The sequence below is a fragment of the Rhipicephalus microplus genome, chromosome 4 (assembly GCF_043290135.1).
Source record: "Rhipicephalus microplus isolate Deutch F79 chromosome 4, USDA_Rmic, whole genome shotgun sequence".
In the NCBI taxonomy this organism is placed as follows: domain Eukaryota; kingdom Metazoa; phylum Arthropoda; class Arachnida; order Ixodida; family Ixodidae; genus Rhipicephalus; species Rhipicephalus microplus.
In genome coordinates, this window is record NC_134703.1 from 166,749,822 (window position 1) to 166,774,155 (window position 24,334).

Sequence of the window (24,334 nt, forward strand, 5' to 3'; positions counted from 1 at the left end):
TTGAAGCGCAGAGGGGTACCTTTTCCCCGCACACTGATGAATGATGAGATACTGCGTGTACACTATGACGATTCATAATTGTCATAAATTATGACGATTATTAATAAATTATGACGAATATGAATGACGAATGTGAATTATGACGATTATGACGAAGTGAGACTGAGCCACTAATTCTTGTGCGTCTTGGACCAATCTGAAGCAATGAGGCCATTCAGCATCGTGCAGGTGTCCTATGCGGAATTTATTATTATTATTGTTTGCTGGCACTGAAGCTTCCAAGTCATGTTGCGCGATATTACGTGTGCTTGTTCAAGTTGGTATAAGTAACATAAAACTGTTTAAGTAGCGTATATAAGAAGACATTCCTAAAACAGTGTCGTGGCCTACGTGCCCTCTATCTATACATCCACGTGGGCTTTACTCACTAGGTCGGCAACAAGTTACGAGAATACTTCAGGGTAATAGTGTACGTCAGGAAAATCTGCGGACCCAATTTTCGTCTCTTACAACTTTATGTGTAACGAAAAATGAGAAGAAAAGAGCTTTTACTTGTTTATGAAATGATTAAATAATGAATCAAATAAAAGTATGGCCAAGAAAGAACAGCTTGTCATCTGTGTGAGCATAATACTCACATCTCACTTCCCACAGATTGTTTGCATCCAGGAAGAATGAATGTCCTAGTCGTTTTTTTTTCTATGTACTTACTGTCACGCTCAATCACTCTACAGTAAAGAAGACGAAAGCAAGAGCCTCTTGTCTTCTCGTCTTCTTCCTTGAGTTCCTTGTTTCATTTTATTGCGCTGACACATTCGGGCTTCGCCAGGGTGCACTTCATCGACCACACAACCTGTCTCTTCCAACTCTTGGACGGCCAGAGTTAAAGCAGTAAAAAAAAAAGGACGCTGGTATATCTCGCCCTCTCATCATGGCGTGGGCGAGCTCCGACAACGGGCAGTCTGGCATGAGAGTCGCTGGGCGTTTCTGTGTCGCAAACGCTGGGGAACCGTGGAGGTTTGGTAGCGCTGCTGGAAGCTTGCTTACCGCTGGTGACATGAAGAAGTTCAAGGAACTCTGGAACGTGCGAAGGACGGGGACAAATATATTCTTTTGCGACATACAGTGGAGCGTGGTAGCGACAGATGCATTCCCAAGTGCACGTGCAAAAACACCAAAGTAACAACTAACTTGCTGGGCGAAAAGCAGAAAAAAATGTATACGCGGGATGGAATCACAAGTCAAGCGACGCATCACTGACAGACGTGGCAAGCGCAACCGTGGTTCAAAAGCGAAGTGCCTTCAAAGTGAAGGCGTCGGCTTCGATAAACGTTCGAAAAATGTTGAAGAACTGCCAAGGCAACTGGTTGGCGATGGGCCAGCGAAGCGGCCAGCTGAAAACAGGCGCTTTAGGCTGAAACAGACCCCCACACATACGAGTGCATATTAGAGTTGGCAGCCTCTGTAATTTTATTTTGCGTTAAGGAGAAAATAATTTCTGCTTATCATCACAAGGCATGGAACAGCACTCACAAGAAGTGGGGAAGAAAAACGAGGTGCTGGAGTGAACAAATGAGGCCTTATTGTTCGGACACACTGGTGTCAAAAAGTGTCCGAACATTACACTAGGTGTCAAAAGAACAGAAGCAGTAACAAAACGGAGTAAAACCCGGTAGATACTCACTTTTGGCAGGCATCGAGAACTAACCATTGTTATCCAGCCCCAGTTATGAAACACAACCTTTCATTGATAAGGGCTAACGAGGGGTGGCGCATCTGCGTTCTAGGTTCAGATTTCTTGAACCTCCACGAATTCTCCGATCATTTTCTCACCATACCTGCGCAGCATGCTCGTATGATTGAACCTCGCACGTCCCTCAATGGGAGTTATACTCATAACGAGAGTATATTACTCTGATTTTGATAAGTGAGTAACCATGTATATAGGTCAGCACATACGGGCGTATCCCGATTTGCAATTAAAGGAGGCCTGTCTTTCACACCATTACTGTTAGTTTAAAACAGTGTCGGATGCACATTTACCGTACATGTCTAATTACTGCATAGTTTTTGTACAATTTGTGCATCGGGCCATTTTTTGTTTTACCTGACCCCGAGTTATTCTCTGTTCGGAAATAAAAACGTAGGACCTGATTGCACAAGGCAGAAGAATGCCCTTCCCACTTCAGTGAATGGCATTCATCCTTCCGAAAGCAAGACAATTTTTTTTCTTTCTATGTTTCAGTCCTATTCAAACAAACAGCTTGTACTATCGCACTCAGTATGAGCTACACCATGCGAGCGCGTGGCCAAGCACGCTTCAAGGTTGTACAGTAGCACCGATCGTGACATTCTTTCGAATAAATGGGAGAGAGTTTGACTGTTGGTGCGAATGCACATCGTCCCTATTTGCTTTCACGCTCGCCCTCACTTGGCCCTGCGGTGATATCAGCTTCAAAAAATGATAACGGCCACCGTGTCCTGAAGACCAAATTTTGTGCTCGACAAGCCGAGCTTCACAAAACACGTGATATCTAGCCTTGCTCTTTTTGTTTGCTTCGTTTTATTCAATTGCGAATTCCAGACTAATGCGCCGCTTACCGCATCCCGTGAAAGTGGCTGTGTATAGCGCGCACTATGAAACATGGAAAGCTTCATCACCTTGAAAAATGTCCCGAGTGCCTAACAAGTATCCAGCCGCATGCGCATGTATGCAGATGACTGCTGCATATATCGTGACGTCACGTCTGCTCAAGATTCTGCTCAACTACAAAGTGATCTAAATGCTGTGTTATCATGGTGCACCACATGGAACATGACACTTAACTTTTCAAAATGTAATACCGTTCACTTCACAAACAAAAAGAACATTCTAAATACGAATTACTTTCTTGGAGACAATCGTTTGGAAGTTGTGTCTAAATACCTAGGCGTTTTCTTTACGAGCAACCTATCCTGGAACGACCACATTGAGTACGTCGGTGCTAAAGCGAGCCGTGTATTGAACTTCCTAAAGCGTAACTTTAAACAGGCCCCACCTAAGCTAAAGGAAACGCTCTATCTTTCTAACGTTCGCTCAATTTTAGAGTACGGTTGTGTGGCTTGGGATCCAGATACTCAAATATGTACTAATGCGCTAGAAAGGGTTCAGAAACGAGCAGCGCGTTTTGTGTCTGGTAACTATGATTTCACTAACCGCTCTTCGTGCATTCGTAAACATTTGGCTTGGCCTCTCCTGCAGGACAGGCGCAAATTCTTAAGATTAAATATATTTCATAATATTTATATTGGTAGCACTGGTTTAAATAAAGACGTGTACATTAAAGATCCCACTTATGTATCCTCTCGCCTAGATCACTCCCGCAAAGTTCGCGAATACCGATGTCGCATAAATACTTACAAAAACTCCTTCTTCCCGAAAACCACACACGAATGGAACAACCTACCAGAATATATTGTATCCACCCCGCCACCCTCATTTCAAAATGCTCTGTCACAATTTTTGTTGAAATGAAAGATGCCAATTTCTGTCTGCATCTCTGTTTGTGTTTTACTTTTCCTCGATTGCCTCGTGTTCCCGAGAATGTGTACACACTGTATAAGCTGAGCATGCTTACTTGTTTTGTTATCGGTATTCATACCCTGTATCAATTTCAAGTTTTATGTCTCCTCCCCCCTACTGTAATGCCCAAATTGGGCGCTGTAGGTACTCGAATAAATAAATAAATAAAATAAATAAACAGTGAGCGCCTGCGAATAGTTGATTTGTCCCAGAAGCAGTACACTCAACGCAAAACAGGGATGACGAGGTAGTCTAATGAGACTGTAAATCGGATCATCCAAGCTTATAAGAAAGAAGGTCACATAAGCGACGCTCCACATAAACGGCACCTTCGTGCAACTACTGCTGCTGAGGACGCCGACATCCGCGACGCCGCGAAGGCAAGTCCCTTTCACTACTGCCAGAGAGATCGGTGCGGCCGCAGGAGTGTCCGCAAGTGCGTCGACAATAGAGTTTTAGTACTGCGGAATGGTGCTACGTACGCATCACGCAAGCGCCTTGCGTTACGTGGCGTCGTTTGCCACTAATCGGCTTTCAGTACGCCGTAGTACCCGCGTACGTAACGAGCGTGGAGCGTGCTGCGCCATCTGGTAGATCAAAATAGAAGCACGAGTTGTGGACAGCCAATGTGAGCCAATCCAAGTGTTATAGCCAGATTATATCCATATTTTAAGCCACAGCGCCGGTCGGTGCTTGCCACGGAGGAAGAAAAGGTGTGCTTGCCTTCGATGCCGCCATTTTGCAAAACGAAGTATCGCGCTGTCGCGAACTTGTTCGAGAGCGGCGCGATCACCTCATACGTACGCACGCACGCATCTCATGCGTGCGTACGTAGCGGCTGCGTACGTAACGCGATACGTGCGCGTTGCGGTCTGCGCATGCGCACTACGCAAAACGCGGCGTCCTTACGTACGCAACGCCGCCACGTACGCAGCGTACGCAGTACTAAAACTCTCTAATAAAACGACGGCTAGCAGAAGGTAAACTGAAGAGCCTTGCACATTACGGCCCAGAAGCCGCGCGTCTCCTTGTCTAATAGGTCGGTTCGTCTTAACTTCGCAAATGAACTGGTTTCCTGGACCATGGGCGACTGGAAAATAGTACTTTTTAGGAGCGAAACTCCTTATAACGGCACCCGTTCGTCTCCCGTAGTTTGTAACAAGTATAACATTTTGACCTCCAAGGTGGTGCCGGTGAGAGACTTCTTCTGTGCGTGTTGAACAATAAAAAATAGTGCTCAATGTACATGTCAATGGCTGCTAATGGGGAATGAGAGACAGGAGCATTCGGCTTTTAGTTACCGCGCAGGCTGCGATCACCATTAGCAGCCATTGGCATGTACATTGAGGACTACCTGACAAGAAAGGGTTGCTACGTTATACTCGCTGGGGGTAACCTCCTTAGCTTTAGAAAGGCTTAGCGAGCGTTCAGCCGCAGTGCCATGAATACAATGAACTTGTATATACCATGAATGAACTCGAGGTGGTTAAAAATGGGAAGTAGATACGAAGCGCAAGCCGTAAGAAAGTAAAAGCCGAATTCTCCGCCTCTCATGTCCCATTAGCAGCCATTGGCATGTACATTGAGCACTATCTGACTGAAAAAGTTTGCTACGTCATACTCGCTGGGCGTAACCTCCTTGGTTTTCGAAAGGTTTAGCGAGCGTTCGGCCGCAGTGCCATGAATACAGTGAACTATATAGTATATACCATGAACTCAAGGTGGTTAAAGGTGGGAAGTAGACTCGAAGCGCAAGCCGTAAGAAAGTGTGCGTGTGCCAACTCTCGTTTAGTCCTTGGAATGTCCGCCGGATGGCGGTGCTTCTATATGGGGAATATATGATGAAAAGATGCGAGATGGTGGTACTTGGAGTGTTGAATAGATGGACGAACGGACACATAGACAGATGCATAGATAGACGCATGAACGGACGCAGGGGTGGCTGCATGGACGAACGCAGGGACGGACGCACGAACAGACGCACGCACGGACGGGCTGATGGACGCATGGACGGTCAAACTGACGGACGCATGGACGGATGGAAGCAAGAACGAATGGACGGACGGATTCGTCGCCCCACTCTCCATCATTCACTCCATGGATATGCTGCCATTTTTTTTTCTGACGAGTACACGTTCACCACACGCTGGCATCAAAAGCAACGTGTGCAGCACCCTGTCAATGCCCGCTACGACACCCTCTACGTGCAAGAAGTAGCATCGAGTGGATGCACGGCTGTGAATGTTTGGGGGCTGTGTCCCGTGATGGGCTTGGTGTTTTGCACCGCATTGAGGGACATCGGTAAACTACTGCGACATCCTCGATTATGTCAAGATACCTTACGCGTTGGACGGGCCTTTTCCTGACAATGACTTCCTGTTACAGGAAGACTTGTCACCTGTTCACACTGAAAAGGCTGTTGAAGAGCTCCTGAACATTATAGGGGTGCGGTGCGTGAGTGGGTCCCCAAAGCGGCAGACCTGAACACCATTGACGCCGTATGGGGCAGAATGAATGTCAGGCTGTATAAACGAGGGTTACACAGTTCATCTGCCGATGAGCTTTGGAGCACTGTCGAAGAAGAATGAATACGCCTCCAGAATGAACGCAGTTTCATTGACAATTTTTCCGAGTCACTATCGTCCAGAATGCATGATGTGATTGCAGTGCAAGACCCTTGACCCGCTACTAAGGCACGGCGACCACTTCATCTGCTTTTATTTCCCGTCAGTCGCATTCTTGCATCTTAATACTATCAGTGCCGACGCGTCATCGGTTCAACTGCAGCCGTTCAGTATTGGGTCCGCAGCCAAGCGCCATCGAAGAAGTTACTGGCCGGAATAGAAATTCCCATGTACTTGCTTCTTATGTTATGCATCTTAGTGTAACTTGACTTCGTTTCATTTTTGTGCACAATTCTACCTTTTTACAGTACTCATACTATTATTCTGTTCCTAATTTCTTTGACTGCAAGAAATTCACTTTTCTTGGCCATTTCAAGCAACACCTAATGTATATTAGACAAGAATAAAAAATAAACAGCACAGCTTTTGTTCTGACCTTATTATCAGTTACCTTTTTTATTCTAGCAGTGTTTTGCTCTCTTCTGATGACCATACGACTATTTTGGGAAGCCAGGTAAGTCTATTATTCGAGAACATTGAACACGATTTCACGTTGATGTATCCATAAAAAGTGCTTCCGGCCTCCCCATTTCCTTGGCGAATTGACTGGAGAGTGGTATATGTTCATAACTAGTGTTATTAAAACGTTTTATCAGCGTAGTTCTAAACAAGCAAAGTAACAGCTGCTGCGCCTATAGAATAAATGCTGCTAGCGATCCCCGAAACAGTAATAACGGCAACACGTTGTACATTGGCAGCACAGCTCTACTAAAAAAATTATTACTGAAAATAGTGCAAAGCCCGAGTCGTCGCCGGCTCTCTATTCTCTCGAGAAGCATGACGCAATATAAAAGTACCCAATTCAAGTAAAACAGCACATTCATATCCATTCTTGCGTCAAGTTAACGCTCAAGTTTTGATAAGATTCGCACGACCTGTCTGGTGGGCGATGAAGTCACGGCATTGTGCTCAATTTCTTTAGTAAAGACTGAATGAGCGCGCAAAACGAAGCGCAAAAGGTTCTTCCAAATACAAAAGGGCGAGGGTGAAAGCAAGCATGCGGGGGTGATGTACATTCGCAGTATAACCAAGCTCTACCCCGATAACTCGAAAATATGTCACGAACGGCGCTACTTTACAACCTTGCAGCGCGCTTGGCCACGCGCTCGCATGGTGTAGCTCATGCTGAGCGCGATAGTATAAAGCGATCATAGTAGCACACATTTGTGCAGTCATGGAGAGTAAGGAATGTAAAGTGAACGTTGCTTCAGAAAAACCCCTGGGTGATAGCAAGAACTGATTCGTCTCGGCCATTAGCGCTTCGGGAAGAAGGCGGTGGATTTTCATGTGCTTTGATATGGACCAACAAAACTTATCTTGTCTGAATGAATTAGTCCAACAGCCGTGGTCTCTGAACGAACAACGTATGTACTCTTGTTTATGTGGAAGGTGGCAATGGGATGGTGGGTGGAAGGAGTAACTACTTCAATCAGCCCTCCCCTACTCCCTCAGTTCCCTCCAACGTGGCCAACAAAGCAGCCTCCCAATGCTCCTTTCTATAAACGGGGGGTTTAGGAAAGGGGGGTGTTCCGCTATATAAGGGGGAACAGGTCCCACCCTTATGGTGTGATTTAGCTCTGCGGCGGAAGAGGCACAGATTCTGCTAAAGGGACAAATGTAACAGGAGGGATCAGTGAGGTGGAGTAGGAGTAGCTTAACGCGCTATGCATATCGACTTAGAAAAACAGGATAGCCTTCGCATTTGACTCGTTTTAGGTGGAAGTGTAGGAAACCTTGAGTGTTGTTTTTTTCCTTGAATAAGCTGGTGTCAACTGTATTTTGCAACAGATATATATGAATGGTACACGGAAGGTACCTCGAGCAACATTCCAAGTGACAAAAAGAATGTTGGCGTGTATTTCTGGGAGCACACGCATCTTGTTCTGACCAGCGAGCCTGAAAGTGCGCGTGTACTTCGTGTACTGCGCTGCTGGACGGCGTCAACTTCGTTTTCACGAAGGCCTTTTCACAAAAACGCTCTCTTCAGCGGCCCTCTTGCAAAACAGCCAGCTGGGACGGCCACAAGTGCTTGTTAAGTCAAGACTCCTCACCCATGCGCAGATCAATAGCCAGCCATGCGCCACGCGTGTGGCTCACCACACGCCACCGAGAAGAAACTCCAGTGAAGGAAATTCATCGAATAATTATCAGTATTGTTATCACACCATACGGCTTCTCCTAACGAACTTTATATACCCTGGTATTGCTCTAATTTATCCCAGGAACTTGTCATAATCAGAAAGTGCAAGATTCCTTTTCCGAGGTTTAACTGACAGTACAAACATACCAGGTGCCCCACAGATAAAAGACACGGCCCAAACAAGTGCTTTCGTCATTGGGACACCTACCTATTTGCGCCTGGTTTTTTCACTCTTTCTCTCGATATTTTTATTTATTTATTTATTTATTTATTTCAATTTCAGCCTTAGAATTATGAAGGCCCAAGAGGAGTTTTATTCAAGGACCTTCGCGTCTCTCTTTGTCCCGATGACAAGCAGATGTTTTTTGGCAATTCTACACCTACCTCCAACTGTCCCTCAATCATCTTAAGTTTCTACTTTGTGGGCACTTAGTAGGAACTTTCTTTCTTTCATATGATCAGGCTGGCAAGTTCTTCCGCTCATTCTATTCCCAACACTTTCCAGGCTTTCTTATGGGTGCATGGCCGACTGACCGTCTGTGCCATTGCCAGTCGAAGTTGGTTAATGGTGGGGAAAACATTTATTACCATTTACTAGTTAAATGGTTACCATAAGGTTATTACACTGTGGGCCATATTGGCCTTCTCGCCTCTCGGTGAATGTAGAGCCCCTATTTCGAAGCTCCATCGGCAAGCAGTGCCTCCCGCATCCATTCCACTAGGTCCTTTTGGATTCTGAAGTACCAGGAGCCGAGCAGGGCCCCTTTCAGTCTCTCACAAGGGTCCAGATAGCGCCGGTGCTCCTCCTTGTAGCAATAGGCGATACTTTTAATGTAAAGAGTGGGATTTTTTTATTAGGAGTAGGCTTTCGAAGAAAGGAAATAGCCCGAATTAGTGGCGCGGGAGTTGCCGGTCATTGGCACATACTGAGACCTAGGCAGGAGTCCTCACCCGGGAGTATTTCAACCACTCAACAAACCTCCATACTTTCTCTCTTGTGCTTCCCTTTATTAGCGGAGAGTTAAGAACTTCGATATTAGATGCGAAGCAGCTCTGACTATCCTGTGCAACACTGTCCCTCCATGAATACGTACTAACACACCGCTACGCGCCACATTCGCCGCAGGGTTGAAGCGGTTCCAAGTAGGTTACGCCGCATCTGCGCGTTGACGTCACGTTCCCCTCGCAGTGCGTGCTGACGTCGCTCTCTCTCTCGCTCACCGCGGGGCGTGCAGCTGACACCTCGTCCATTCGCCCGCAAGACCCGCTGCTACCGCGACTGCTGATTGCGAATCTTCCAGCGCTCACCGCAGCACCCGCGAAAGCACCGTTCAGCCCACGACGCCCCCCGTGTGCAACGCTGCTGCTTTGGAACCAGCAGCGTTGCACCCATCATCACCCTGCACATGCCATCGAAGTTTCCTTTGGGAAAATGGTGTGGATTTTTATGGTAGTGCCGCTTATACTTAAGAGCCTTGAAATGCTATTGATTCATACTCAAGGAAATTGTTTTAAAACTGCGGAGTTTCGTTTGCAAAAGCACAAATAAAAATTGGCCCCGTTCTACCAATGTCCTATATAAACAGACTGACGCCATTTCTTTGATGGTGCATTCGGAAAGTTTGGTTGAAGTATAAGCCTCTTTCAGGCATCTGTACCGATTCGATACGGGTCGATATTTATTAGGGAAAAATCAGTAAACTGAAAATGTAGACCCAATAGGCTTTTTTTCTGTGTGCCAATTAAGAGTGCGTAAAAATGTAGCGTATATATCTCTTTTTTTATTTCGGATAGTTTGTGTCATTCAGCAGTGCGTTATCATGGACGACTGACTCCATGGTCAAAGAAATGTAGCTATGTAGGACACCGGTCATCTGTTTTCATGCGAATCAATCATAAAGTTCACCCATCTATTTAGCTTTCGTTCTGCATAGACGTAACGTCAAGATGCTAATTGGTGTGGTGGTTTCAGGATTCGGCTGGGATTTCTGAAACAGCACCCGGCTCTCACCAACGTTTATAGAACTGGCTCTCACTGCGGAAACCATAGTCTTGCATATGTGTGTTCTTGTTCCAGTTTTGTTTTGTGTGTGTGTAGATGCACAATGGCATCCTCATTTGTCGCAGTGTAGCCGATACGCGCACAGATGTTGGCAGTTTCTTTGGAGGGCCATTAAAATGTACATTGCAATAATCATTTGTGATAGCACAAAAAGATGGCGCACTAGCTTACTTTTCAAACAGACATGATCGCCCATCTCGGTTGTGGTGCTACTGACCACAGGGTGTGCAGTGACGTCACCAAACCACGGTATACTTTTGTACAACGAACAAAGGAATATTACGTGCTGCGTGTATTTGTCCCACCTCAAACGGATGAATAAAGTCGCATGCGTGATGTAATACTTTTTATAAATATACCTTGTTCCTGAGGCCTCGGCACCCTAGCGCTGCATGATGGTCGGTATGGCAATGTAAGAACTTGATGAGTCATTGTAAGAAGAGCATTGGCACTCGCTATAAATTTGACCATTAATACACGAATGCCAATTAAAAAAAAACGCCAGGCCTGCCTTCAAGGCGCAGCACAATAACAGAGAAAGCTTGAAGAGTGGCAATTTAAAGTCTTCTCTTAACACTCATTGGGTAACTACACTCTTAATCTAATCTTGACTAGACTACACGCCTGCAGGTGGGTAATCAAGTCAAATTATTGCCGCTTCTAGGCGACTCCGTAGCCGTGTACCAGAGAAACCAGCCCGATGTAAAGTGGTCTTCGGTATAGCCGAGAAAAGGATTAGCCGGGATTCTAGGTCAAAAGACCTGTGGTTAGGCGTGAAATTTCCATGTGGCCCGGCCTTGACGTGGTGGCGGAGAGAAAGCATTATTTTATGCTTTAGCGACTTCTCGCCGATAATGCGGCGGATTACCGGTAATTAGAAAGTCATTACTACCACAATCATCTACATTTGCGAGATTAACATGCAAAGCACACACAGCCCTGGAATCGAACTCGGGACCGCAAGTACTACGTGAATCAGATAGATGTCTTACCGATTGCACCACAGCGCCACCGCATGAGGACGAGCCTTTTTGCGGGGGTATACAGCTACCGAGTGGCTTTTTGCAAACTGTCGGCGGTACCTTGAGCTGTTTTTGTTCTATATGCCTACATTTGATCAGCGAACAGTTTGTAGGGCTTCATTAACTCGAGACAACCATGGTGAGCGCATTCGGCTCCGACTTCGGTTCATGGTGCGCCGTTCCGCAAGAACGATTATAGTGCGTTTGTTCGTCGTTTTAGTGCTTCTCCGTGAACTGCGGGTGTTACGCTCACCGAAATTTGCGAACGAGGCTGTGTTCGGCTGTCGAAACCTACGTTTGTTTCTCGCACGTGCATATGCTGTGAGCAATTTCGCTTATTTGTGTCTTGATAGACACGTGTCAGCGATAGCAGCCTATGCTCAGCTGTTTGAAGACAATGCGCTTTCACACGTAAACGTTGCATGGGTAATTTAGTGTGCTACTCTAATATTTGCATTTCGTACGCATAAACTGCCTTGAGCTGCACGCTGGGGCAGCAGCGCGTTTTTAGCATTTCGATGGTTACTTATTTCTGCAATTCAAATATATGCGCATTGTTTCGCAATATAGAGTGGTTTTTACTCATTTGATTGATCGATATGTGGGGTTTGACGTCCTAATAGGGGGTGAGACCTTGCCAGGCTTTTAGCCTTTAGTCTTTGCCTCCCGCAGGAAAAAAATTCTGCATTTCTTTCTCCTGCAACCAAACATTGTTGAATGCTGAAAACCACCCTATAATTATTAGAGACGTCCTAGTAGATGGCTTCGGGAATTTCGACCACCTGGGGTTCCTTAACGTGCACCCAATTATGAGCACACGGGCCTACAACATTTCCGCCTCCATCGGATATGCAGTCGCTGCAGCCGGGATTCGATCCCGCGACTTGCGGGTCAGCAGCCGAGTACCTTCGCCACTAGACCACCGCGGCGGGGCTTTTACTCATTTTCAGTCTTTAACTGATCTGTTTAAGGGGAGTGGCTACTCTTACCTTTATTCAGCATCACACCGCTATACAAGTGAATGCCGAAACACGTGCCAAGGTCAAGTATGACGTACACAAATTAGTGATGGACAGGTCGATCTCCTTTCAAATAAATAAGGCTTCTGCACATCTCTTTCGCGAACGTCCGCATGCTGTAGGGTTCAAAAAAATGCTGCAGAACGAACCTCAAAATCGTTATTGTTACTGCATGCAGTGGCTCTTTAGAAAATGGGAATTTTTTTATAGCTGGTACATTATCTCCGCAGCGGTACACTGGTTGTTTTGGTCGTGGTTCACTGTTACAAATCCCCGCCGCGGTGGTCTAGTGGCTAAGGTGCTCGGCTGCTGACCCGCAGGGTGCGGGTTCGAATCCCGGCTGCGGCGGCTGCATTTCCGATGGAGGCGGAAATGTTGTAGGCCCGTGTGCTCAGATTTGGGTGCACGTTAAAGAACCCCAGGTGGTCTAAATTTCTGGAGCCCTCCACTACGGCATCTCTCATATTCATATAGTGGTTTTGGGACGTTAAACCCCACATATCAATCAATCACTGTTACAAATCCATGCTGGAATATGAGAACTGTACTTAATATTCAAAAGAGTGAGCAAATGTGGGTGACATACGCTCTCCTGCTGACTTCTGCACCTGACTTTTTACTTCTGTATTTGATAATCATCATCGAATTACGGAACTACTAATCAAGCATCAACCAATCTATTTTCAATATCGATCTTTCTCTGTCTCGCTGCCTTTGGTTTCTTTCTTTTTTGCCATGCTTTCCTAAAATCATCAGTACGACTTGTTTCGTTGAACACGAACATCAACATACATAGGCCAATGTTTCACTAAGCTGCCACGCATGCACTAGTACTCTTTTATTTAGTGCATGACACAATGTCGACATAATTGATTGATTGATATGTGGGGTTTAACGTCCCAAAACCACCATATGATTATGAGAGACGCCGTAGTGGAGGGCTCCGGAAATTTCGACCACCTGGGGTTCTTTAACGTGCACCCGAATCTGAACACACGGGACTACAGCATTTCCGCCTCCATCGGAAATGCAGCCACCGCAGCCGGGATTCTAACCCGCGAGATATTTTGAATAAAGTGTGCCGTAAAGCACTGAGAAATGTTTGCGTCCCGGACCATCCTGTAGAAAAACGACCATCACAAGACAGCGAGACCAAACGGCGACGCACTAATACCATGGCATGCAGGTGACGGTGAACGTGATGCAGGCGCCGCGCCGAGCTGGCCAGGAGGCGGCAAAGGGGGAGGGGGGGGGCGTTCCTTTTTTTTTTCTTGCGTTCTCGTGCTTGTCGCTGAATGGTTCTGCGTAATTTCATGCCGGCTCTTCGAGCCAGGCTGGTGTGACGGAGACGGTGGCTCTCCCTCTTCTTTTTTTCTTCTTACGCCTGCTCTCGCCAGCCATAGGCGTGACTTCCGCGCCGCGTGGCGGTCACTGGTATTTTTTATTGCTGGACTCCCTATAGACAGGATTTTAGTCAGTTCGCAGGAGCGTGCCGCGTATATGCCGTTCGTTATCCGGCACCTGACTGAGAATGTACTGCAAGCACACTTGCTGGGTACTCACTACAGCATTAATAATAATAATTTCTAGGTAGTAGCATTCGCTATGCTATTTTTTCATTCTCATGAGAAGCGTTGCATACGCTGAACACTTGCAAATAATTTTTGGCCAATTGTTCATGCAGTGGCTGACGACGATGAGGAATTACGCCTGAAGTTGGTATGCGCCACAGTAAATAGGTAATAAAAAAACGAGCTTTTGTAATGGATTGGAGCATGGGACGACCCACTCGTTATGCTATTCGCAATGTGTGACGCCTCGTCGTTCCTTTGCTGTTCTAAAACGCTTTATTACTCATAATAACGTGATTCCTTTCCCGATAGCAGGCTTGCCTAAGGCAAGTTTGCGAACAAGTCCCAAGCACCGGCATGGCTCAGTGGTACATTACTTGGCAGCAGATACGGGTTCGCGCCCCACTGTATAATTGGTACTAGGGCTTTTTTTTCTTCTTATCTCGCGATAGTGGTTACGGACACCAGCGGCGGTGGTGGCGGTGGACAATTACGGCGGCGTGCGTGACCTGAGTGTTGATCTTATAACAGCTTTCGCTGTAAACGTTAAGTTCCATTGAATCACTGGGTGCTTATCACTGGGCGCAAAGGATGACTAGATGCTTATCATGCGCACAGATTTCAAGAATTCTATATTATACAGCGAGGCTGCAGTGGCCTACCCTATGCCGCCGCCATTGTCTGCATCGTAGTAATACAAGCAGTAGTAGTGCTTATGCTGGTCTCGCAGCTCGCATTTGACGGGTCAAAGCGTCCGCTATCCAGCCAGTTAACGGCCGAACACTTGTGAACATTTAAACAAAAGTAACTTTAATTAACAGGAATTGGGGTCACATTTTAACAAGGATTCACCAGCACTCAGTAAGTCCCCGTAAAAAAAGCGGTGCTGTTGCTCGGGCTGGTAGGGTGAGTCTGCCCGCCGCCTGGCATTTCTTCTTCCGTCGCCGACCGGTGCTTTCACTCTCTCCGTGAGCCGACAGAGAAGATGACAAATGACGCTCTCAAGGTCGTTTGCGGCGCCCATTTAAACTGGCCATAACAAAGGAAAAAGGATTTTCAAGACGTAAAAGTAGCCCCTATTAAGGGCTTAAGCGTCACCCGGACTTTCGTTGGCGGCACTTGAAAGGCAAACATGGCTCTTGGCCACTCTCTTCGAGAGGGGACGGCACAGTGCTAGTGGGCGTAACGCTGGTGCCGTGACGAAAGGATGGCACGAATATTGAGTAAATAAAACAAAGTGTTGATAATGATGATCCTTGAAATGCGAACCTGGTGGTGCATTTGCGACACCACGTGGTCTCTAGCCATCACCCTGCACGCTTACAGCTTCGCTGTCCACTGGTGTGCAACGTGTGTGCGTGTGTGTGTTTTGTTTTTGTTGTTGCTTTCATTGGCAGAGGGGAGGGGGGGGTGAACAGGTAGATCTTACACGGTCGAACACCTAATGCCCCACAGTGTGTGCTTAGATGAAGACATGCGCAGTGGAGTGCGGCTTCACCACGAGTTCAGCAGAAGTGAGGTGCTAAGGTACAATATAATCAATGAATATATGTTTTTTTTTGTTAAATGGTGCCAGAAAGATGTAATTCAAGATAGCTGGGAGTTGCCCCCCACCGGCAGAGCATGTAATTTTAACGATGACGACACATGCGAAAGTGATAATCATGACGATGCCTGGCCGGTTGCAACTATCTGTATTACCAAAGAAAGTACTGTCGCTTAAGCAAGGAACATAGACTAGCTTTTCTTTGCTAAAATGACTCAGCAGCGCAGAGAAAACAAAGGGTGCGGCTCCTAACAGGAATGCGTAAGGCGAAAACTGGGCTGCCATGCGGCTTGACTGCGGGACAGCAGTGAATGGTTGTTCTGTAAATACTAACTTTACAAAACAAAAACGACAATGGTGGCTCGAGTTCTTTGTCGTCGATGCATGAGATGGAGTGCCTGAACACTTTTGCCCCTCTTTAAGAATGCACGTCCTGTCAAACTGCTTCTTCGTGACACCAGCTAAAGGTGTGGATTCCGATCGGCTAGGCTAATAGGTGGGTGCACGATACTCTCATAAATTGAAGGATGCTCTGCCATACCCGTGAAAAAATCACGGAGCATCTCGCTGCCAGTTTACAGTCAAGTGCGTGTGCCGTCTGTGCGACTTGATATTTTCTAGTCAATATATTCGCTAAAAGTATATATAGTCGCTATAGCTGGACTACTCGAGCTAGCTATTGGCAGTGTTTTTTTTTTTGTATTACTTCTATGCAGGCATACGGGGTGGAAATAAAGATTTGCTTCTTTGAATGGCCCGTTGGATGCCGAGTCAAGGAGCACGAACATAATAGCTTTTATGCGGAGGTTCCCAAGCAACGTCGCAAAGGCGAGAGACGGGGAGGCCCGCCACCCCCATGTGCGCCACGCGCCGTCGTATCTATTTTTGACCGAGCTTCACGACTCCATTTATGGGCATCGCGCATATCCCGGCGCGAAATGAGAGCGCTTACACTACAGCTGTATGAGAGCTGCATAATCGAGATCATCATCATTCAGCGTCACCAAATGACATCTTATTTAACGAGCCTCCAAGAGCTGCAACTATTGTATGTTTTCAAAGTGATCTCCTCGCCGCCGGGGTGGCCAAGGGGTTACTATGCTCGGCTGCTGACCCGAAGTTTCAATCCCGGCCATGGTGGTAGAATTTCGGTGGATACAAAATTATAAAACACCGTGTTCCAAGTGAGTTCTGAGCATGGTAAAGAATCCCGGGTAGTCAAAATTATGCAGAGCCCTCCACTAATGTGTGCTTCGTCGCCCAATGCAGAATGAGAATTTTTAGGTCTTGATACTTTGTTTTACACCAGCCTAATGATTAACGAGCCCTTAATGTTCCTCTTCTTTCCTTCATTCACAGCGAGGATCGCTTTGCGACAGACTTGATTATTTCTAAAAAAATGCTCAGGCTTATCGGTCAGCTGTCTGTTTGTTCGAGCTGCATACGCGGCGTAACGCCATCTGGCTGAAAGAAAGTGTTTCGCAATCGCCGTCATGGATGCCAGTGGCGCCGATTAACACTCCCATGCTTGCACGCATGTAGATACCCGATACCATAAACACCTTCACAGACGGGAAGACAGCAGAGTGAGTCAGGGAACAAACGGGGGTTAAGGACATCACGGTTGAAATCAAGAAGTGAACAAAAATGATTGATTGATATGTGGGGTTTAACGTCCCAAAACCACCATATGAATATGAGAGACGCCCTAGTGGAGGGCTCCGGAAATTTCGACCACCTGGGGTTCTTTAACGTACACCCAAATCTGAGCACACGGGCGTACAACATTTCTGCCTCCATCGGAAATGCAGCCGCCACAGCCGGGATTTGATCCCGCGACCTGCGGGTCAGCAGCCGAGTACCTTGGCCACTAGACCACCGTGGCGGGGTGATTCTCCTATAGGTGCGAGTGCGTGCTCAGTTTGCTACCGATTGCTATGCTATTGGTGGTTTTCCCTGTGGGACGACAGCCTACGTCAGCTCAGGCCACTAAAATGCTCCACACTTAAAAGTCAATTATTCTAGTTTTTAAATGCGAAGCATTTCTTAGCGAACTTCAGCGACTTTGAGCGTATTTATTTATTTATTTATTCATATACCCTAAGGGCCCATTTGGGCATTACATAGGGGGGGGGTAGTTACAATAAAGCAACATAATACAACAATACAGCAGGGTTATGTTCACAAAAGAAATATTTACACAGAACACGCAAAAATAAAAAGGTAAATGCAGAAAGCAAAATCTCGGATCAAAGAATACAACACTCAATAATACAACACTCAATAAAGCATAAAACGAAGTTTGCGATAACTGATGTATTATTGGCACTAGAATAAACAAAAGAAAGCCACAAAATATCACAGTTCTACATTCCACAACTCCTTTAATTTGCTAACAAATATGTCGTGATCACGCACAGTTACAACATCTCTTGGTAGTTTATTCCAGTGATAAATTGCAAGAAACAATGGTGAGTCACGAAGGAAGTTAGTACGGGCTAACATGGGTTGCACTTTGTAAGCATGATCCACACGTGGAAAAATGCGATGAGCTGGTTTAATGTGTGAATGTAGGAAAGATGACTCACTGAAATAAAGCCTGTGGAAATGAGACAGTAGTGCGATAAGCCTACGTTTTTCTAGAGTAGGTAATTTCAATGAAGTTTTAATTGCTGTTATGCTGTATAGCCGAGAGTATTTTCCTGTGATAAAGCGGGCTGCTTTGTTTTGAATGGCCTCAAGTTTATGAATAAGGTATTGCTGGTTAGGATTCCAAATTAGGGCGGCGTATTCCATTTTTGAGCGAACTAAAGTTGTGTAAGCAAGAAGTTTGGTGGACTGGTTGGCAGAGTGCAAATTTCGTTTAATGAATCCTAGAGCTCTTAAAGCCTTACTGGCTATTGCCTCAACATGAGCATTCCATGAGAGGTTGTGTGTAAGATGAACGCCTAAGTATTTTATTGTGGTCACACTTTCGACTAGCCTATTGTTTATCATATAAGAATGCAGCTCAGGTTTCGTAGTTCTTGTAAATTGAATGTACTTCGTTTTTGAAACATTAATTTCCATTTGCCATTGGTAGCACCAGCGGGTAATTTTGTCAATATCAGACTGCAGCGCACTCACATCAATATGGTTAGTAATTTGTCTGTAAATTACACAATCGTCTGCAAAAAGTCTGATTGAGGACGACAATTGGTTACTTATATCATTAACGTAAATTAGGAATAGGATGGGCCCCAGCACGGTACCCTGCGGAACACCTGATTTAACCTTTACTAATGGAGACAAGGTATTATTAACAAAAACAGACTGATAGCGATCAGACAAGAAGTTAGCAATCCATTTACAGATTTTAGGGTTGATGTTGAGGGCGCTCAGTTTCATATTTAGACGGTTATGGGGGACCTTGTCGAAGGCTTTGGCGAAATCTATAAATAGAGCATCAATGTCTGTTTTATTATGTATCGCTTCGTGAATATCGGTTATTAGTTCAAATAGTTGAGTTTCGCATGAAAGGCCGTGCCGGAAACCATGCTGACTTGGTAAGAAGAACTTGTTTTTAGTGAGATATGTCATAACTGCAGATGATATAATGTGCTCTAAAAGCTTACATGGTATGCTTGTTAGTGAAATTGGTCTATAGTTACAAAGCATAGAGGAGTTACCTGATTTAAAGATAGGGGTGATGTGGGCAATTTTCCAGGCGTCTGGTACGCTACCACTATCAATAGATTGCTGAAAAAGAGCAGCTAGAATGTGAGAAATTACAGGCTTTGTTATTTTTAGTATTTTAGTGCAGATGCCGTCCGGGCCAGGTGCTGAACTGTTTGGGAGCCTTTCAATAGCTCGTTCAATACCTTGATGTGAAATATTTAAATCGTCCATGACCGAATCTAGAGTCGTGAAATTAAGTTCAGATGGAACGGGATTTTCTTCTGTAAATACTGAACCAAAAAAATCATTTAGTTCCGTTGCAACACATGATGGCGAAAGAAGTACACCATCTTTGGAAATAGACACTTGTGATGACGAAGATGGTTTGGGGTTGATTACCTTCCAAAACTTTTTTGTATTTTCCCTTAAGAGCGTGTTTATATCATTGTTAAAGAATTTGTCTTTGGCTGCTTCGATTACTGTTTTACATTGTTTGGATTGTTCACGGTAACGTTCCCAATCACTATCGGACCCAGACTGCTTTGCTTTCGAGTAAAGTCTTTTTTTTTTATTTATGCAGCGTTTGACATGCAAGTTGAACCAAGCGCTCTGAGTTGACGCTATCACTTCAATTTTAGGGATATATTTTTCCTTTAGTTCGGTGAGCTGAGACTGTACGAGATGCCAGTTTTCATTAGTTGTGCGCAGTGACAAGGTGCGCAAAAATTCTAAAGAAAAAGACGACAGCTGATTTATAATCATATCAACATTAGCCCGCGTGTAGTTGTAGATTGTTTTCCTTGGATTTTCTGGCTTTTCGTTCTCCAAGGTATATTCACAATGAAGCACATTGTGATCACTGATATTATCTAAAACATTCACAAGTACATGATCGGGCTTGGTAGTCAATACAAGGTCTAGAATAGCATCACCGCGAGTCGGCAGGGCTACCATCTGTGTCAAATTGAACAAAGCAAGTACCTCAAGAAATTCCTGACGGTCAGACCTTCCTGCACCGCCTTCGGGTGTACACGTCCGCCAGTTTATGCCTGGGTGATTAAAATCACCTGCCAAAAATATAGGGGACCGGGGATAATTGCATTGTATGAGGCTGAGCGAATCATTCAGTTTTTCATTAAAGTCGGCTGGCGAGTTTGGCGGACGGTAACATACTCCGACAGCACAAGTTACAAATGACGATAACTGTAGTGCAACCCATAAAACTTCAATGTTAACTTCTGTTTCAATTATGTGAGCATGGAAGTTTTTTTTTACAGCAACTAACACACCACCTCCCCGAGAGGCCGTTCTATCTTTTCTAAAGACTAAGAAGTTATTCGACAGTGATAGCTCAAAGTTAGCCACATCCGGGGACAGCCATGTCTCTGTACCAAGCACGATGTCGGCAGAGCAGCCCTCGATAAAAGAACACAGGTGGTCCTGTTTATGAAAAACGCTTCTGAAGTTCGACACAATCAAAGATAAGGTTCTACTTCTACAACGCTGTTTGCGTCACGTAGTTGACGCAGGAGCGTCCCGCCTCGAAAGTGGGACTACCGTGTTGTTGAAGTTATCATAGGTATACAGTTTGTTTCCCAATAACAGTTTATCGAACCGCAATCTGTATTTTTCGTTAGGTTTACGTTCAGCACGTGCAAAGTCCCGAAGTCTTTTTCTAATAAGTTGAATTCGTGGTGAGAAATCTTCTTCTATCCAAACGGACGGAGATGTAAGATTTCTAAGTTTTGATGCATTTTGCAAGATGCTGCTCTTGTCCTTGAAATTCAAGAATTTCACAATGATTGGGCGATTCTTACCGGGTGTTTGTTGACCTATTCTATGTGCACGTTCAATTTCACCGATGTTAAGACCAAGGTTACGCAAAACGAACTCGCTTATAAGTTTTTCCGTTTGGTCCCATTTTTCGCCTCCTTGTTCTGGCACTCCTTTGAATATCAGGTTATTTCGTCTCAGCCGGTTACTTAAATCGTCAACTACAATACTAGCTTGTTCAAACTGTTTTGTGCCAGTATTTTGAAGATGAGTTTTAACTTCTTCAAGGACTGGGCCAAGTGCCGGTGCGGCGGAGCTCTTGAGGTCAGTTTTTACATCATCTAGTGCTGAGGTTAGAACAGCAACGCCTTCCCGAAGGGTGTCTATATCTTTGGGTATTCTTTCTAGACTGGCCATTCGTCTTTTTACATCTGTGATGCCTGATTGCATATCCTTCAGCCTACCTATGACATCCTTTTGAAATTTCTCGTTTGAAGACACCAACTCCTTCACGAACGTTAGTAGCTGATCTACCTTATCCGGCCCTGGATTAGTCTCAACATCTCCAGCGCGAACAATGAGATGTGATAGGCAGAACAGGACAACAAGGAGCCTACTACCCACACCCAAAGAACCGCAGATTTTTCTCGGCCGGAGCCAAACAGGTGAATTTGTTCGAACATGTCTTCTTAATCCTACAAAACAACCGATTCGAACACGGTATGTGCACAAATCAATACCCATGTCTATTTACAGAGTAATCACTTGGTGGGACTTGCGACCAAAAGCATAAGATTAAGTCGGTTACAAGACTAAAACTCACCTAAAAGAAGCGAGCAGACTTCGTTAGCATCAGTTGCCTGGCCGCAAATCCCACTTGCTGGTGGTTAACGCGGCTTCTTATAGGCAAGAGGCTTGAGGGCGCTCCAGTAGGCGATAGGAGCACCGCTGCGATGGCGACGATGAGCGGTGTCGACCGTCTGCGCAGGAGAAGCGGTCGGGACCTTGCCACGAGCCGGGAGCAGCACGTGTGGACTGGTCACTTTGCAATCACCTGGTAACGTCAGTATCAGCAGAACGCTGATCTTTCCTCAAAGATTCCGGTGCCTAAAAGAAGCGAGCAGACTTCGTTAGCATCAGTTGCCTGGCCGCAAATCCCACTTGCTGGTGGTTAACGCGGCTTCTTATAGGCAAGAGGCTTGAGGGCGCTCCAGTAGGCGATAGGAGCACCGCTGCGATGGCGACGATGAGCGGTGTCGACCGTCTGCGCAGGAGAAGCGGTCGGGACCTTGCCACGAGCCGGGAGCAGCACGTGTGGACTGGTCACTTTGCAATCACCTGGTAACGTCAGTATCAGCAGAACGCTGATCTTTCCTCAAAGATTCCGGTGCCTAAAAGAAGCGAGCAGACTTCGTTAGCATCAGTTGCCTGGCCGCAAATCCCCGACTATCTATCTATCTATCTATCTATCTATCTATCTATCTATCTATCTATCTATCTATCTATCTATCTATCTATCTATCTATCTATCTATCTATCTATCTATCTATCTATCTATCTATATATCTATCTATCTATCTATCTATCTATCTATCTATCTATCTATCTAGCCGCCTACGACTTTTAGATCTCCTGGCCGTTTCGATATTGGTATCGTTACGAAACTTAATGTGGCAGAACATGACTGTATGAAGAACATATTTGACTAGTCATAACAAGAAAATCATGATATGTATGTCATGAATGTCATGATTTACATGTCATTGTTCTGCAGCTCTTGCGGTGGTTTCGTAGACATGACATGTCGAAAAACTGGCATGGTGTGACATGATTGCATGGCGAACACAAGAAACAGACCCCAACATGAAAATCACTACATGCATGTCATGTAAAAAAATGACTATATGCGTCGCTCATGATACGCTGGCGGCCGTTTCGCTAGCGTCACATATACCAAATATGGTAGTACCATGCGTGAATGGATGACGAAGGTATGATACTAGTGCAAACATGATAATCATAAGATGCGTGTCATGTAACAACATGACTACATGCCACGATCATGATGCTCTGGCGGCCGTTTCGCTAGCTTCACTTATACCAAACTTGGTATTACGTGACGTCAATGGATGACGAAGGTATGTGACTGGTGCAAACATAATAATCATGAGGTGCGTGTCATGTGAGAACATGACTACATGCCTCAGTCAAGGCGCCGATACATTTCGACGTGACGCGGTGCGCGTACTCGTCGGCATTCATTTCGTCGCGATACGCCGGCGTTGCCACGCCAGGCGCCGGTCCCGCCATATACTCGCACGCGCGCGCTGCACGTCGTTGCTTTGACGCATGTGCATTTCAGCTCATCCGGCGTCCCTCCATCACGAAAAGAGGGAGACTCAGTGTTTTCTGTGTAATGCATCGACGTGAAATGCAGCATGTCGCATTTCGCGCCGGTTGCCGTCGGGCCGCGCCGGCGGACGCTGGTCGCGCCTGGCTCGAGTTTTGCTAACGAAGCGTCGCTGTGCCCATCGTACGCACGCGTCAATGGTACATTGGAGTATATTGGACCCTTCATGATGCGCTCGCGGCCGTTTTGCTAGCTCTACATATACCAAATTTGGGTGTTACGTGACATCAATGGATGACAAAATATATGACTGGTGCAAACATGATAATCCTGACAAGCACTCATATAAGAACATGACAACACACCACGCTCATAGCATGCTCGCGGCTGTTTCGCACGCTCCACATATACTAAATTTGATATCGCGTGCCGGGAATAGATGAAGAAGGTAAACGACAGATCCAAACATGATAATCATGACACGGAAGTCATGTACGGAATCATTTACTTCCACCTCGTAACGTTGTGCTCATCTTAAAGTTACTTATCAACATTTCTCATTCATGCTTCGCATATCATCGTTTCCCACTGTACGTGGGATCTGCCATTTTTTGTATTATTGCTTTCTTGATTAATGTACCTGATCGTCTTAACATGCCTGCTGCCACAGAAATATATAGGGTGACGGTGACGAGTGAATATCGCAATTCTATTACTTTGAACATCTTTTTTTGAAACAGCTGGAGTTTATGCGCACATATGGGTATAGCATGCGTCGTCTTTCGCAACAGTCATATTTATATGACAATATCGTCACTTTGTTTAATGCGCTACGGAGACAGTCATTACGGCAGCTCGTTCGCAGCACTTTCTTGGTGGTTCAGCAAGCCCGGTGTCCCCAGCCGCTGTTGTTGCCCACGCTAGTTGGATTTCTGGCTCGCAGTGACC

The 24,334-nt window shown here is 45.6% G+C and overlaps 1 long non-coding RNA gene across 1 annotated transcript; it reads right to left on the reverse strand.

The window, feature by feature from the left end:
• Positions 1 to 220: 220 nt before the first annotated feature.
• LOC142814672 (uncharacterized) lies at positions 221 to 22,496 on the reverse strand. The gene is made up of 2 exons (XR_012895019.1): positions 21,860 to 22,496; positions 221 to 1,077 (listed from the first exon to the last, which is right to left on the reverse strand). It is a non-coding gene; the product is annotated as an uncharacterized LOC142814672 (long non-coding RNA).
• Positions 22,497 to 24,334: the final 1,838 nt, after the last annotated feature.